The sequence below is a fragment of the Phasianus colchicus genome, chromosome 4, assembly GCF_987193195.1.
Source record: "Phasianus colchicus chromosome 4, bPhaCol1.hap1.1, whole genome shotgun sequence".
Classification (NCBI taxonomy): Eukaryota; Metazoa; Chordata; class Aves; order Galliformes; family Phasianidae; genus Phasianus; species Phasianus colchicus.
Window position 1 is genome coordinate 53,871,225 of NC_143439.1, and position 18,841 is coordinate 53,890,065.

Consider the following 18,841-nt stretch of genomic DNA (forward strand, 5'->3'; position numbering starts at 1 on the left):
AGGTCCCTGAAAGCTGTGGAACATTATCTTTTAGGTAAAGTTAAAAGTAGATAACTCAGAGCTCAAAGTGTAATTAGGAAAATGGCCCAGAATGAGAGATGTCATGGGTGAGAGTAATAAAAAAATCTGGTGAATGATCAAATATGCTTAAACTCAAGCAGTAGTAATTTCACTAAGATTATACTACTTCACTGTATATCTTTTATTTTTTGTACACTGTGATACTCTGGAAAGAACAAACAAACAAACATGGTTCTTCATGGTAACTAATAATTGAAATCTAGAGCATCGTAATTTCGTTTCTGGGGTTTTGCTGATTAACTTGTAAATGGTATAATTTCTTCTTTGGATGCTTCAAATGAAAATTCATTATCAATTTGGGAAAAGTGAAATAGGAGTTATTGATTTTTTTTATTCCTATCTCTCATTATTTTTATTTTTAATTTTTATTGTATGTGGTTTATTAAATTTAACTGTATCTATGTATGAAATGTTGTTGTTGTTGTTTGATTTGTTTGCAATGAATATATTAGTTATGTGTTTTCCCCAATAAATCTATGTAGGATAATTACATTTTAAGAACAGTGTCTTCTGAGCAGAAAACAAAAAAGTGTTTTTCTCTTTGCCTTGCCAGTAGTGAAGATATGATGAGTGAAATGATGAAAAGCAATGGCATGCTTTGAATTGCAAATACAACTGATTTAGGTACATGTTTTGCAATTTTCAAGCTCTTCTAAAAAGAAAAATAAACATTGTTTTTTATGACCGTAGTGCATAATAGGGGATTTATAGGAAAAATGGGAGCCAGCTGACTAAGTTGGGTAGGTGCTTAAGTAGGATGACAAAGAATTCCTTAACATAGCTAAGGAAAAACAAATCAGTATGAGTATTTTCCGATAATCATTCTTTAAAAAAGAAAAGCATCTGAAAATTTCAAATTAAGGGTTAACATTATCTGCGTATATTTCTGTATGGCTGCTAACAAAAAGAATGGGAGGGTGAAATGTGACATGCAATCACATATAATTAGACTTTTAATTATATTATAGATGCTTTTTTTTTTTTTCTAAAACTGATAAGTATGTAATCAATGTAAGAGCAGTTCAGTCAAGCTGTGTACATGGTAAAAGGTAAGATATGGCAAAATCAGCATTGTTTTAAGATTTAAATCCATGGAAATGAATTGCTGTATAAGAATTTTTCTACAAATCATGTAAAAACAACAATTAAAATATGTATAATATATGTCATGTATAGAGAGATAGACTACTTGAATTTAAAAGTGGAAACAAAATACAATGACTATTATTATTAGTCCAGTTCCAGTGGTAAATAAACTCAGTTCAGATTTTCTAATTGGTACAAAAGCATACTCATTAATAGTTCTGTACTTCAAAGTTCTTGTCAGGTCCAAAGACAGTAACCAAATCATATACCTGTGATCTCAGGACAAAACTTTGGATCAGAGGAAAGACTAAAATCAAGCCAGTAGGTTAGATAGTGTTTTGGGGTTCAGATCTAGATAAATGGGATAAGCACCCTAGCCAGGCAAGTGTGTGATGTAGCTGCAGTGTAACTGATATGGAGTGAGCCTCAGCTGAAGGCATGCCCTGCAGACAGGGTGCCTGGAAGTTTTCCCAGTACTGATTATCTAGGACATTTCTTAGTATGATGACATCTCCTAAATCCAGAACCTATACATGTGAACACAACAAATTAAACTGTAAATAATGCATGTTGACTGTCCCCCTATTTTTGAAGTACATATTTTTGTAAATCTCTTGAAAATATGACTTGTATGGAAGAAAATAATAGTAATTAAATTTATTAAATAGATATTAATTTTACAATAATATGTCTATCAAATATTAGTAATAAGTGCCTCTTTTTGAAGTATTTTGTACTATATTTAAAACTTTTATGAATCATTGTTTATCACTGACATTGTCTATGAAGGTTATTTGTCTGATCTTTTCTGTTTTTCTTATTTTCTTTTAATAAACATCAAAGTGACCCATAGGGGATCCATGAACCCCTAAAAGTATTTGACTGCACCTGTGATTCTCTGTGGGATCTATTCCTTCACTCAGCTGAAACAGGGATGGCAAATCTTTTAGAGCTAATGATTGGCCTAAAATGCATGAGGATACTCATTTCTCTAGACAGCGCTCTAAAATTAATTCAATGTAATATCTGAGATTGTGTGTGTCATGATTTTGTGATTTTTGGTTTTCAGTATTCGACATCATAATATCATGTAGGGCACTGGGAGTTTAACTGTTAATGCTCAAGTTCTGGGTACCTGCCTGGAAGAGAAGAAGAACTACATTCCCCAGGGGACTTTGTGGTCCTTTGCAGCTTGGAGACTCTCTCACTCATTTTGTACTGTCTCTGTGAGACTCTGCCTTTCAGCTCTCAGACACTCTCTCTCAATTTCACAAACTCTCTCCCTCTCTGGGATAGTACTGAATAAGGACTGATAAGCATTAGCCAGGCCCCAAATCGTTTGTGCTTCCTTAGATCTGCCTGAGCTGCAACATTCCTGTCTCAATTATGTGTTTAAGCTCTCAGGGTCTTTCAGGTGTTCAGGAGTGAAGTTCTATGACACCAAAGATGTCCATCTCTCTAAAGTCTCTCCCAAGCTTCTCCACACTCCCTGCCACTCAGTATTCTCTGGTTTTGAGGAAGGCTTCCTCAAAATATGATAAACACAAATACTGAGTGAAATGATGAACAGTATGTTTAAGGAGATTGACAAGGTAATCAGATGAGCATTCAAAAAATGCATAAAGGATTCAAAACACAGACTGGGAACCTGCTTAAAAATCCCAAGTTCTGTAAAATTAGCAGCTCCCCCTGCAAACAGGTTCAAAAGAGAAAGCAGAATCATTTTTTTTTCTCTCTGTACAGAAAGCAGATAGCAGTGCTCAAAGTTTACAAATATCCCAGAATATTGGCAGCCCGCCTAGACTTTCAAGGTCAAGTTTTCAGTGAGCACCTGTGAAAGAGATAAACTCTCCTAAAGCAGAGAGAGATTCATTCTAAAAAGCTAAAAAGCAGCTCTTTGCCCGCATTCTCCACCAAGAATGTCAATGGTTCACGGGCTGGCTCATCCCAGTTCTGTGACTAGCGGGGCGGAGGGATTTCGCAAAATCCACACCTCTGGAAAAAGGGAATAGGGGATCCCAAATTAATTAAAAACAGCGGCAACAATCTGAGGAGAACAAACTAATTTACTAAATACAGTATCGGAATTCAAGATAACACACCATAATACAATATAATTAGAATTGATGCTAAATATAATGAGAGAGAGAATGTCCGAAAGGTGGATAGGCCTCACCAAAACGCTGAGGTGAGATGTGCAGTCCAGTTGAGCAGCAGGGAGACAGGAGAAGAGCCAATGAAGAAGAGCGCACAAAGAAGAGCGCATCAGGTGACCTTGCCTGGAGTTATATCTCCTCTCTGTGACCGCAAAGTCCCCTAGGAAATGTAGTTCTTCTCTTCTGAGCTGGTACCCAGAACTTGAGCATTAACAGTTAAACTCCCAGTGCCCTACATGATGTTATGTGGAATACCGAGAACCAAAAATCACAAAACCATGACAGGAGTTTTACAGCGAGCTTAGGACAAGGATAAGCACTCTATTTATTCTCTTTTTGGTATAATAACCTGCTTAGTCAAACTCTCTTGTTTATTTCATAATTACAACATCTGTATATTCATTGATTATACAGCATTAAAAAACTAACATCGGTCAGTGTAGCTTCATATCTCCAAGTTCAAATAAACGTAATTCATTGGAACTTCACTTCTGAGTTTGAAGAGCTGATCCTATGATAATTTTCTAGCTCTTCTAAATTAGTTTTGTTTTTCAAATTTCTAGTACAGTTATACATAAAACCCTCTTCTGAACAATCCTCATTCTTAACATGGCCCAAAGTATTTATTTACGTGCATGTTCTGCTCACGATCATTCCCGAATGTACGTGGCCTGCCAGGGTTTTGTTTTCTAAAAAAACATTACTTCTGAGCTGCGATGTTGCAAATTACTTCTGATTTATGGCCTTGACCATCTGTATGTAATTTTAATCAGCCACTATTTGCTGAGTTACTTGGAGCTTAAAAAAAATACAACAAATTACTAGTAATAAAGACATGTGGCATGTTTAGGCATATTTGAAACTTTCCTTTTGATACCATCAGTGATTTAGTATTTTCACAGGAAGCTGTGAAAAACTACTTATCTGAGGGAAAACAAAATAAAACAAAAAACAACAACAACAACAAACATTACTAAAGCAATTGACATGAGAGCATAGGTTCTAGTATAGGAGAGAATTTAGGGATAGACAAGTGGACAGGGAGATGGATTGAGAACTGGCTGATTGAAGAAGCTCAGAGGATTGTGATCAGTGGCAGAGTGCTATTGGAGGCCTGTGGCTGGCAGTCTACCTGAAGGGCCAGTAATGGGTCCAATCTAGTATAATATCTTCATCATTGACCTGGATAAAAGGATAGAGCGTACCCTCAGCATGTCTGCTTGATATACAAAGCTGGGAGGAGTGGCTGACTCTCCAGAAGGCTGTGCTGCCATTCTGTGAGACTCAGAATAGAGAGTCGGGCAGGGAAGAACTTTATGAGGTTCAACAAGCATATATGTAGGCTTCTACACCCTGGGAGGAATAATCATACACATTAATACAAGTTAGGTGATGATCTACTCAAAAGGAGCTCAGCAGAGAAGGACCTGAATGTCCTACTGGACAGCAAATTGACCATGAGACAGCAGTGTGCCCTTGTGGCCAGGAAAGCCAGTGGTTTCCTGAAGTGCACTAAAAAGAGTGTGGCCAGCTGGTTGAGGGAAGTACTCCTTCCCTCTACTCTGTCCTGGTGAGGCCACATCTGAAATATGGTATCTGGGCTCTCCAATTCAAGAAAGACAGGGAAGTACTGGAATGAGTCCAGCTTGGGGCTACAAAGATGATTAGGAGCCTGAAGCATCTCTCTTAAGAAGAAAGGCTGAGAGACCTGGGACTGTTCAGCCTGGAGAAGAAACAACTGTGAGAGGGGATCTTACTGATGCTTATAAATATCTAAAGAGCAGGAGTCAAGTGGATAGGGCCAGGCTCTTTTCAACCGTATCCAGCAACAGAAAAAGGGGTAATGGGTAGAAACTGGAACACACAAAGTTCATGAGAAGGAACTTCTTTACTTTGGGGTGATAGAGCACTCAAACAAGCTGCCCGTAAAGGAAGTGAAGTCTTCTCTGGAGATATTCAAAATCTGCCTGGATGCTTTCCTGTTTAGGGAACCTGCTTTAGCAAAGCAGATGATCTTCAGAAATCCTTCCAACCACTGCAGTTCTGTGATTCAGACCATGGGGAACGCAACTCAAATACAGAATTGAAAAACAAGGAGAAGGGGAATCAGCAGAATGGAAAGAATGAGACAGGGTACTGCAAGGATTACTGGCTGGAAGGATGGGAATGTGATGGTAGTGGTCCTGTAGAACTGTGCTACTGAATGTTATGATTTAACCCAAAAATGATTACTAAAAGTCTGTGAAGGAGATTATTGTGGTTTCACGTTAGATATCACAAGATACAGAACAATTTTAAGAAATTCAAATGCTTTTTTAGCGTACCTGTTGAATATTATAAAAACTGGATTTTTTTGTGCGGAAACAATGTGATGAAATCGAGGAAAATATGAATATTGTAATACTTGTATAGACAGAGTGGTTGCTCTTGAAATGCATAGTTTCTCTGATGTGGCTCATTGTGTTTCACATTAAGGAAGGAAGTGACGGCCAGAATATATTTTGTAAATAGATAGGTAGCAACAGTGAATCAATTTGTTGTACTTCTTGGTTGTGTATGTGCATATGTTACACTATTCATATCGTTTTACCAGCAAACTGCAGAAGTAGGCTTTTGCTTTATTTTGTTTGGGTTTTGTTTTTTTTCTTTTGTTTTGTTGTTTTTGTGTTGTCATTTTCTTTGCAAAATAGCAGAAATACAACAAAGTAACTACCAGAATTATCAGCTATTTTCAGAACCAGATCAGTAACTTTTTATCATTCTTTGGCAGTGTTAACCTGCCTCACAGTGTGATTTTTGCGTAAGACTTGTGCCTTGTATGTAACTTCCTTAATCACACTGTTGTATTTTACTGCATATACACTGTGACACTTCTGTAGAACACTGAAAATTTCCTGATGATTTGAGTTATATTCATTCTCTACTTACTGAAAATTATTTAAATAAATAACACCAAATGAGTTTGTTTTGAAGACATCATGAGTAGGGGTGTACTACTTGACTTTGTTCTTGCTAACAAGGAAAGACAGTTAAGGATGTGAAGGCTGAGGGCAGCTTGGGGTGCAGTGATCATGAGATGGTGGAATTCAAGATTTTGTATGGAAGAAGAAAAGCAGTAAGTAGGACTGCTACCTTTGACTTCAGGACAAGCAACTTTGACCTCTTCAAAGACCTACTTGGAGATATCCCATGGGCTAGAACATTAGAAAGTAAAGGAGGCCATGAGATCTGGCTGACACTTAAAAACCACTTCTTCTGCACTCAAGATTGATGCATCCCTAAAAGTAAGAAATCAGATAAAAATGGCAGGAGGCTTGTGTGGATGAGCAAGGAACTCATGGATAAACTAAAAGAAAAGAAGAAGGTCTATGAAATGTAGAAAAAGGGTCTGTCCACTTGGGAAGAATATAAGAATGTTGTCAGGGCCTGTAGGGATGCAACAAGGAAGGCTTAGGTCCTCTAAGACTTGAACCTTGCAAAGGTGATAAAGGATAATAAGAAATGTTTTTTTTAAAGTATGTCAGCAGTAAAAGGAAGATGGGGAAAGATGTGGGTCTCCTACTAAATGAGGTGGGACACTGAGAAGGTGGAAATTCTGAATTCATCCAGAGGAAAATTCAGAGGAATTCCTTCTTTTCTTCTATGCTAAGACTAGCCCTCAGAAATCTCAGACCTTGGAGGTAAGAGAGGGAGTCTAGGGAAAAGAAGACTTCTCTTCCTCCTGCCCTTGCTCATTATCAAACTAAGATCTGTCAAGTTGCCTTTGCCACCTTCTCCTCAAGTTCTTGAAAAGCCTTATCTTTGATAGCAGGCCTTTTTTTTTTTTTTTTTTTTTTGTCTTCTCTTTATGTCCTTATCCTACACATTACAGGTCTTCTAAGGGTCATGCATTTGTATAAGTCAGGAAACAGTAGTGTGTCGTGTGGACAGGGGTGCTTAACCCTATCAAATTTACTTTCTCCTCTTTCTCCTTCAATGCAGTCAGAGTTCTGTTCACTCTTTTGCAGTTTACTATATTATTCAACTGTAACTCAGCAGTCACAAGTGAAGTGACTTTTAGTATAACTAAGTTAAGTAAAAGAGAATTTTAAAGAGCTGTATGTGCTTCTTTGTGCTTTTTGCTTCATCCCTCCCACATAACAAGATAGTTGACAACCAAATCAGAATAATCTTGGATAAAACAAGAGTAACTATGAAATCGTTGCTTCAGTGTTAACAGACTATGCCCTATATTTTTATTAGGTAATCTGATGTCTGATCTCAGTGTGCTCTTTTGTTCTCATTAAATCTGATTAAATCAGATTAAATCTGAAACAATGCATTTCTGTTTCTTGCTTCAGTAATATGAATGATGACTTATAAATAGTGCCCTATGTATATGCCAGTATTACAAAAAACACATTAGAAGATGTAGAACTTGGTTTAAGGAGCTAGGAAATGAATAGAGAAAAGGATAGGAAGAAACTGTAAGCTTACTAGGTTTCTATCATAGATCAGTCAAAAACAGGGGCAGTAGGGACACGGGCAGATCTTGCATATCAGTGATTCTATTAAAAAGCTATATTTGCTGAGAACCTAATTCCGAGGTGCTACACATGTAATAATAATAGTAATGGGATTAAGTCTGACAAATTTTCGTAATTGATCAGCAAAGAAAGAGTGTGGGAGGCTAATTATACAAACCAACAGATTTCTTAGGAACCTTAAAGAACGGAATAATTCCATTGATGAGACTATTATAAAACCTGTCTTTGGACTGTTCAAACAAGAAGGAAATATCTCAACAGTTTTAAATCATCATAGTTCTGTTGAATTAATTGAGAGAATATTAGTTTATAACAGCACAGGATATGTTACTTTGTTCTGTTGCAGTTCAACATAATTATTAACAGAACTGACACCACAGATGAAGCAGTGGTAGCAAAAAACATTAATCAGATCAGATTTCTTGATGCTATCAGATTGAATTGAAGGAATAGGAAGAGATCAAGGAAAAAAATGCTTTTTTAAAATCTTTGTATGTGAACAGTCTTGGGTATTGACAAGCTGATAAATGACCCTATGACAATTCATTAGATTGTTACAGAGCTAAGTAATCATGACAACAAACTAGTGTGGAGAAAAGAAAGATAGGAGGTAACCTCATAGCTCTCTACTTTCTGAGGATGGGAAATTAAGATGGAAGTCTCTACTTCCTGTGTCCTAACCAATAACAGGATTTGTGGCAATGGCTCGAAAATGCAGCAGCAGAGTTTCAGACTGGATATCAGGAAGTTACTTTACCCATGAAGGTGGTCAGTGTCACAGAAAGAAACTACATCTCACTCATAAGAGAGAATCAGGAGTATATTTATTGATGTAAATTGATATAATAGTGATTTAACAAAGCTTAATTGTAAATAAGACAGTAACTTAGCAAGGTTTGTGATGGCAAGGTTTATTTACTGCATAGAGTGTAGGATTAAATATATTCATCCAGGAGACCCTACCATTGAGGTGCAAGGTTCAGAATGGACACCTTTGTTTTCTAAACAGTTTGTTGTCTCTTATCTTGTGAAAAAGGAAAATTAAATTTTAGATAAATAAGTTCATGAGGTTTTTTTTTTGTGTAATAAGCATATTCTTTAAGCAATTCTGTATTTTAACATTCTTAATGTGTGCTAAAAAATTAAACAATGAATTTGTGCTTTTATCATCATCTTCACTAGGGTAAAATCTGGGTGAATATTTCTTCTAATAGGATGAATTTGTTAATGGTTTTCCTCTGGATGAAGATTGATATTGGGAAGTTAAAGACAAATGTAAGCCAGCCTAAGACAAGCTGTTCTATTAGACTCATAGTGATCAGTTTTACTACTGTCTGAAGTCCAGTGCATCATGATGATTATAGGAAGAAACAGATTTGTTTTATTACAGAGGCACAAAAGTGTGTTTGCCAGATCTCTGTAGCTCAGTCACTATCTGAAAAGTCTCCAACTCTTCACATCCTGGAGCTCTGAACAACTTCTAGTGAAATTTCTTATGTAGAGATAATTACATGTTACATTAACTTGTTTTTCTAATCTCTTTCAGAAGTTCCTTCTTCATTATATTTTCTGCAAAACATTAGTCTTTAAAGTAAAAACAGACCAAAAATAACAAGAAACATAATGTCAGTGTACTAAACAAAGTAAGACTCATTCAGGAGCAGAATTTCTCCCACATGTTGCTTTTATAGAAGTTAATTCATTGTTATTCAGTGTGTTCCTAGCATATATTGAAAAGATATTGCATTGGTGCCCAATATCTTCCAAGAATTCTGTACAAAAATATTATAAGGAAAAAGATAGATGTAAGAAATTAAAAAACTGTATGGCAGAATAGCTACTAGAGAAAAATTTGAGTGAATAACTTTTAAATTTTTATGTTTGCAATTTTATCATGTTTTGCAGAATCATCCTAAAATTCACAAGGGTTGTTGTCTCCTAGATGATCATTTCCAGTGTTACAGTCACTTCTATAATTATTATAGAAGAAGAAAAAATTATTTTTATGATGATCTCACAAAATTCCTCAACTTTTTCTTCTCTTAAAAGTCTGATATGTAATGTAGTGTGTAGCTATACCTTGCATATCATCTTGTTATTAAATTGCTAATCTATACAAGATGTATTGAAAGGAAATAAAAAGGAGGCTGTTGGAGGAGGTAATGCAAATTTTTTTCAGACAGACATTAAGAATCCCAGCACATGGGGTAATTCACAGGATAGCATCCAAAAAATTGTTTTCTCCTGATTTTGCTAGTTGTAGTTATGTAGATGTTCCATGAAAAACTGTTGTGAGAGACCTGTCAGAACTAGCTTTGTTTTAAGATTGGACCCAATTCTGTGTTATTCTACTTACCTCCAATTTACATATTTCTGTTAATTCAGTATTCTCAAATCGTATTACTGTGCAGCAATTATATATAATAGAATGTACTTGTGTGCTACTAACTAGAAAGAAGAAAGAAAATCATTGTCATTTACTCATAATTCAAAATCTACTGAATATACTTACCTTGTCAATTCTGTCTTTCATACACAAATCAGTGTTTCACTCATACAGCTGAAAGATTGTTGATGACAGAAAACTTGATAATTATTTTATCATTCTCGTTTTTAAACTTAGAAAGTTAACTCCCAAGTAATCCATACATGACAAGAAAATTAAACTGAGACAGAATAAAAGTACAAGTAATATTTTCCCAAGCAATAATTTATCATCAAAATATGTATTATTTATTTTAAAAAGAATACTTTTAAAACTGTAAATTAAATGTTTATTGTCTTGAACTGCTGAGAGTGTTATGAATGAAATGTAAGTGAATATGGCTTATAAGAAAATCAAAGTGATTTGCCCACACCAATAGCAGCAATTATCATGAATATCATTTTTCATCTGTCAGCGCAAAGTGGTATATATACGAAGTGTTACACAATATCAGTACATTTAACATGACAGAGTACTTTTTCACACGAAAAATAATCCATTACAAATACCAAACCTGGGTCACAAAATAAAACACTTTAAGACAAAGCAGTAAATGAAATAATACTCTGCTGAGACATTTTTATTCTAGACTGTAAATTCCTTATACATGATTTTCTAACTACTACCATTGATATTCAGCTCTGTACACACTTCCCTGGTTGTAATCCACCAATTCATGTGGATGAGCTGATTGAGATGTCTTTCATTTATCGTGTAACTGCTCTATATGACTGTGGCTAGTCATTCACATTGCTGTCACTGCTGTTGAAATACATCATTCACCACCTCACTGAGTTCATACCTATTGTTTGGTCTCTATAAATGTTTGGCAAACATCAATGAATGTCAAAGAGTACAGCTTTTTCTTCATGGAGGAATTCAGTTTTCTTCATTCCTTTTCTTCATCCATACTTCCAAGTCAGACACCATTTTGTCAGACTGCCCCCCTGCTGCCATGTAATGGAATACTGACAAGAAATTTCAACTTCTACTGTCATATCACCAACATCTGCCTATGAGGAGGCATTATTTTTGAAGCATTGCATTTCCATCAAATTCCAGTTACATTCTGGTATGGTCAGAGAATGAAAGGCAGAAGTTCTATGATTATTTTATTACAGTCATTTATCATTATTTACAAAATGCTAAGGATAGAAAAAATACATGTAGCCTTTCTTTAATGTTCAATCTGAATAAATGTTTTAATTCCTGAATGTTTGTGTTAACCTATTTAACAGGTCACTAAAAGAACCATGCAAAATATGCTATTTTTCTGCTGTATTACACAATATTTTACTGCTGTTGTTTCATTTTTCCCAATAGAGTACTGGTATTCGTATTTTTTTCTACTTCCATAGATAGATACATTACTGTGATTTCATGTATTATCCTGGATCCCAAGAGATATGACAGTTTAGAACAGCTAATGATCTGTTTCATAATTATCTGGAACTGAATACTGTGTGTGTTGGCATATTGCAATAAATTTACATACCCAGAAGCTAGGAGGGCCATATGTTTGAGTTTTCTTCTTGGAGCTGTTTCCTGGTGGAATTTCTTACATTTTCTCTTTTATCTCAGTGTTCTTATTTTACAAGTAGATTAGACACAGTGAATTCTACCTTAGCTCACTGTATGGTCATTTTGGTCTCCATTCTAGTCTCTGTACCTTCATCACTTTCCTTATCTTGAGTTTTCAACAGAGATGACTCCTAAAGTGTGGAAAGAGATGTGGTACAGCTTTAACACATGTAGGGGTATAATAAATTAGCTTTGGTGAAGCCTGAACACTGAGCACACCTTGTGAGTTCACAAGAATGAACTGTATATAAATTAAGCCAGAAACAGAGATTCTTGTTGCAATGCAAAACCCATGTTTGAAAACTCAATGTAGGTAATGTAGGTTCTTGGAGACAGCACTTTATGATTGTTTACCAAGAGTCCAGATTTTCTGAAACAACAGCTAGGAAAGATGGAGTATGTATTATCTGAGACACTCTTTTGGTTGTCTCATTTCCTCTGCCCGAGTACTCCTGGGTAGTTCCCTGAACTTGGGATACCTGCTGCTGTTTCTCACTTTTTCTTCTCCATCCAGCTCTTCCTGTCCGGAATATTCTCCCCTTTCTTAAGAACGTTTTCACAGAATTGCCACCAGTTTGGCTGAGGGTCTCAGCTCTGTCCTGCAGTAAGGCCACTGGAACCAGCTGAATCTAGCACAGAGCAATGCATAGCCTTTCCTTACAGTGACTATACTGCAGTCGCTGAACTGACAAAATCTTACTGCATGTACCTAACAAACCTTCTAATTTAAGATTAATAAAATATAATTACTGAAATTGAAACAGATGCCTCTTGATTAGGAATAGCAGGATGTATAACATTTTTTAAGGAAAGCTGTAACAGTTAACCCAAAAATATCTTGAGTGTGTCTTACCTTATGTAGCATTGCTTGAAGTATGGATTCATTTAAACTACAAAACAATTAAAAATACTTTTAGAATTAAATGTTAATTCTTGAGTAATCATATTCAAGATATATACTATTTCTAAAGTAGTATTTGACTTTAGTCATAGAGACCAAAGAAAATTTTACGTACTTACACTTCCAAGTTTCCATTTGAGGGGAGGTATATCTACAGTCTTATTTCTCCAAAGAGAGCTTGTTTGTTGCTATTTTTCTCCTTGTAGCTTGGACCAAACAAAAAAAAATGTGAGATAGCCAATGCATTTCGCAAAAAAAGCAATTTACATTAGGATATACCTCCTGTCCAAAATAAAATACTGTAGTTTTTTATGATGGATTCAAGTATTTTCATGCCTTGAAGATACAATTTTCAATGTTCTTTGTAGTCAATATACTAGCTAATTAAAAAAAAAAAGAAGAAGGAGCAAAGGAAGCATTTCTTTCCCTAATGTAAGTACCTATCTACTGCTCAGGAAAGGGTCCATGACATCGTTACTCCAACTACAAATCACTCTTTGGGATTTAATTGTCTAACAGAAAATGTAATGTTGCTTTAGTTCATTTCCTTCAAAAATTGACTGCACAAAAGGGTTTGAACAAAGAATTACAGTGCTTGTGGTAGGATTGAGGAAATCTGGCATAAATCTGACTCAGACAGTGTCGTGAAGGCTCACATACATGGAGATGTTCTCTGGGTGTCTCTTTAAACTTTATTTGCCACTGTGCTACAAAGAGAGGAGAGACTGTGATGATGCAGGCAGGCTTAATTTCTCTCTGGAATTGTAAAGAAATTGGATTTACTATACTGATTCTATTGTAGGAAAATAACCTAGTGACCTAGGGCCATGAGAGTGTAAGGTATTTTTAGTATTATACTTGGGTAAATTTTGAAAGACATTTTGTAGCATTAGTATTCATAATATGCAAAATTTTATTTAATTTTCTATTTTTTTTCAATGAACACATGAAACACAAGTGAGGGTTTTTTGTTTGTTTGTTTTCATAGATGACTCCATATATTCCTTTGTAATGTTAAAAGGACATTACTGTAAAGGGTCATAAAAAAAAAAAAAAAAAAAAGCTATGTGTAGTGGTAAAAATAGAGCTAAAAAACAAAAAACAAAACAAAAAAAACCTTCCAAAGACATTACTTTAGGTATGCACTTTCATAAAATGAATACTTTTCTTTGGTTATAGAAAGCAAGTTTATAGGTTCTCTTACTCAGTGCAAAATGCCTTTAATACTTTTCATCTCTAAAAATTGATAAAGTTGAGCATACCTTTGAAGGAAGTCATTGTGATAAAAAAGGAATATTTGTACATCTGCATGAAGAATGTGTTTTCTGAAGCAGCAAGGCCCCTGAAATAGGTCTTGCTTTTTTGTTTCATTTTTAAAGAATTAATTAATATTTTAAACTATGAGGAAGAAGAGTATTTCTTCCATACTTTATTTACATGCTTGCAACCACTCAAAATATTCTGTTTTGAAAATAAACATTTGTATCTGTAACACTAAAGCTGTAAACAACTAAGGACTAGGACCTTCTTTCTTTGTACCTATAAAGTGTGACTACTACTTAAGAAAATTCATAAATAAATTATGTGCGTGATGTTAAATATTGACATTTTTAGTTAGTTACTCAAAGTCTTGAGTAGTACATGTGACAGAAGGTTTTCACCATCCTTAAGGAACTGCACTGCTGGGATGCATTATCCTTGATGTTCACCTACTACATTATTTGCTGGAGATGTAGACAGGCTGACAAAATATACATTTTTTTCATAAGTAGGCTTTTAAAACATTTCATCTTAACATTTACAATTTTTAATTTCTTAGCTGACATGCTTAATACAGTATGTCACCACAGACTGCAATAGTCACAGTGTGATATAGCATGCAAAGCAATAAGGTAGGTGATAATTCGTAAAATATTTCTTCCCATTTGAAAAAATGATATGGTCTTAGGTGATATCTTAGGCAAATTGCTGCTTTCAAAGAAGAGACAGCCAGAATGACTTCACCAAGGGCAAATCATTCCTGACCAATCTAGTGGCCTTCTATGATGGAGTGACCTCATCAGTCAACAAGTGAAGACAACAGAAATCATTTACCTGGATTTCTATAAGGCCTTTAGCATGGTCTCACACAAGATCTTTATCTGTAATTGGAGAGAGATGGATAGAGAGATGGATTTGAAGGACTATATGGTAGAATCATAGAATGGCTTAGATTAAAGGGACCTTAAATATCTCATAATTCCAATGCCTCTGCCATGGAGGGGGTTGCTAGTCACTAAGTCAGACTGTCCAAGGCCCCATTCAACCTGGCCTTGAATGCCTCCAGAGATGGGATGATCTCAGCTTCTCTGGTCAATCTGTTCCAGTGCCTCACCTCCCTCTGAGTAAAAGAATTCTTGCCAGCGTGTGACATAAATTTCCCCTCTTTTCATTTAAAGCAATTGTCTCTTGTTCTATTGCTATCATACCATGTAAAAAAGTCTGTCTCTGTCCTGCTTATAAGTTCCCTTTGAGTACTGGAAAGCCACAATGATATCTCCCTGAATTCTTCTCTTCTTCAAGTTAAGTAAGTCCATCTCCCTCTGCTTTTCTTCACAGGAGAGTTGCACCAGCCCTTTGATCTTGTTTGTGGCTCTCCTCTGAACCTGCTCCAGCAGCTCCACATCTTTCTTGTGCTGGACAGCCCAGGACTGGACACTATACTCCAGAGGGGGTGTCAGGAGGGCAGAACAGAGGGGGATAATTACATTCCATTCTATTCTGGCCCCCCCTCTTTTGATGCAGCCCAAGATACAGTTACTCTTCCAGGCTGCCTTCAAGTCACATATCAATGGAAGTTAAAAAAGCCTCTAGGATTATCTACCTGTCATCACCATTGTAAACTATACATGTTCACAGTTAGGCAAATATTTGTCTAGAAATCAAAATTCTTGGAAGATAAAAAATGGTAAATAGATTTTAGTGTTTAATCCTATTTTAGTGCAAATTTTCCCTTCACCATCAGAGTTTTTAGTTATCCACATGTAGATTTTAATACAATAAAAAAAATTTATAGGTTTGCACAAATGATCTCCTTCTATTTTACAGTTTTCTTTAGAAATAGAATAACTGTAATGTTCAGATGACACAAAAATAATTTGTAGTTGAAAAATTGGGTAGCTAGATGGAGATAACAAATTGATCTCTAGAATCAATTTGTTATCCTGAATCTTCCTAGAATCTAGGAAGAAATTCATAATGGATAAACTTCTTAAACTGGTCATTGTTCAAAGATGGATCCACTACCAATTTAGTAATATAGTAATTTGCTCTTAGAGTGCTAATATGTGTATTGCTGTCTCTTTCTGATAGTATCAGCTGTCAATATTTCTTACCTTCTACTTTCATTTCTGTAGTAATTTGATATTTTATTATTAGCTGCATATTTTTAAAGGATTTAGGTCCTTCACGATATTTTGTACAGGGCTTATGTTTCTCAATTCCATTGTTTTGCATAAAATCATAACTGATTCTTTTGAACTTCAGTTTCTTATTTCAGCTTTTACATATTACAGAGATCTTTAATATCTACTTACATGCAATTCTGAAGTAATCTAGAGTCTCTTTCTGCCTGAACTATTCATGCATTTTATATTAACAGTCATTGAATAAAAACAGAAATGACCTCAGGAGTCTAATGAATATTTAACTATTTTAAATAAAAAGTGAAGCGGTTTCAATAGGATAGTTTTGCTTTTACTTACGGAAAAGAAAATGAATAAGGAAAAAACAGATAAAATGCAAATGTTAATGGCAGTTGGAGTGAGATAGTGACAACTTCAAAATATGTCCAATCAGCCTAAGAAACAGACAAATGAGAGTAGAGCAACTCATAAAAGATTGTATTCACTTGAAGGTACATGGTAAAATGAAACAGAAGAAGTCAAACTAAACACTCATCGTAAAAAAGACAGAAATATGAATCTCACAATTAGGAAAACATCACTATTGAAAAACAATTTTTAAGTGTGTTTTGTGTCCAATAGTAGTAAAATAGTAGTAAAACACAGAAATAAAAGTAACAGTATATTATAAACTGTAAGGACACAAGAACTGCTAACAGAGATAAACTAGAATTCATTTGAATCAGTACTGTGCTGAGACAGGAAGCTAGAATAAGTGATTTGAGGGCATTTCTGACAATTCTTTGTAGGCTTTCCAGTATGGATTTGAATGAAAAATAATGAATAAATGTTATTGATAAATGTGCTAATTTGAGTGTCTCATATATTTCTGTTTAATAACTGTCTTAATTCATCATTTTATCAATAAAATGCAATGATATTGATATAAATTTTTAATGTTGTCACATTTGTATTTGGCAAGATAAGGGATTTAGAAAGTAGTCTTTGAACAGAGTAATTCCATGACAAGAAAATCAGATAGATCAAAAAGGCACATTTTGATAAACTCAGAGAGTCAAATAGTGTTATTAGTTAAAAAAAAAATACAACCAATGAACTCAAGAGTGATTTGAAATTTTTGTAAGTCAGAAAAGTAACATCTATTCCAACCACAGTGGAAAAAAAATGTGAACAGAACAAAATATTGAACGCATAGATGGATGCATGAATAAAAATATGTCTGACAGGTTAGTAAATATATAGAGATGTAGTCCTTGTAAGGTATGCTAAAGCAAATATCAGAAGATTCTTGCATATAAAAAAATCATTTATAAAAAGACGAGAAAAAGAAGTCAGGTCATTTAGACTATGAAGATTGCGATTAAACATGATCTTAGTCAAGTCAAATCAATATTTACTTCTCTTTGGGATAACAGGGACTGGTAGAAATTTGAATAAACGTTATTTTAAAGATGTATGTGATTCAGCTAACATTGGAGTTCTCCTTTACTACTTAATAAATATTGGCATTGAGTAACTATTTCTGATACAGAAGTTGACTAATATTAATACTCTTATGAATTTGTAATTTTCAGATAATTTAGGAGATTCTTAGTTCATTTGTAATTTCTAAATATTCTATCCTGTACAAATTGTATGTAAATAGTTATGTAGACCTGTATTTAAATAACATAAAAACTTTAAGTATTCACTTAACAAAAATATATACTTGACACAAAATTTCCAGACCTGCAGAGTTAATCATGTTCTACAAAATTTTTAGCCCAGAAGCATTACATTCATTTAATATCTTTCATTTACTATCTGAGTTTTGTAGTCCTTTATTCTGTGGGTGACAAAGTTCTCCTGTGTCTGGCCCTAACAATCTCAGTAGTATTAATTATATAAAGAACTTTTTTTCTTTATTTATTGAGTGCATAATGAGAAAAATATCAATATAAAATAGTTTGCTTATTTCCTGTTCATTTGGCATCAAATTCTATTTTTCAACTCAAAAAATGTATTACCTAATGAAAGCGAGTTTGTAATTCACAAATTTTTCTATCAAATTGTATGAGGTTATTGAGATCCTTCTACAATGTAGGGCTGTGGGGTTTGGGGGATTTTTTTTTTTCCCTCCAGAAATCTTCCTAAATACATGTAATTAATTCTCATAATTAATTAAAAAAAAAAAAAAAAAAAACACTTGAATTTGTGTTGATGATAAAAGCCTCAATTTTGTATTTTGCAGTTCTAAAATAAATTCATTACAGTGTATATGTTAACTAGTATTACTGATCCTAATTCATAAATAAAAAATTTAATTGACTAATATTTCTCTGTGCAAATATTTCTGATTAGAGAGGTGTTTTTAGTCTGAAGCAATATTTTATTTTTAAAATTTGTAGGTACTGCTAGCTGGCATGCATTTGTTTGTATTTGCCTTTTAGAAAGATTTTGTAGGATGAGATTAAATTTATCATTACAGAAATAATTTGTAATTTCTCTACAAATAAACATTAAAAAAATACATTGATTTATGCCTTTGATAATAAAACATAATGACTAATTCCGTTCAGAGATAATTCCACATTCTGAGACATTCCACAGCTCTTTATTGAAATATCATGCAGAAAATCCAC

At 34.4% G+C, this 18,841-nt stretch overlaps 1 long non-coding RNA gene across 2 annotated transcripts in view; it reads left to right on the top strand.

Annotated features, from left to right (window-relative positions):
* Window positions 1-18,841, top strand: part of LOC149918261 (uncharacterized) — a 96,694-nt gene that overhangs the window by 38,179 nt on the left and 39,674 nt on the right. The window contains exon 3 of one of the 2 annotated variants that reach the window (XR_016466486.1): window positions 15,415-15,801. The exons of the other annotated variant lie outside the window; for it this stretch is intronic. This is a non-coding gene — a long non-coding RNA (uncharacterized LOC149918261). Of the gene's footprint in view, window positions 1-15,414; window positions 15,802-18,841 lie in introns of those variants that run through there. 2 annotated transcript variants of the gene reach the window in all.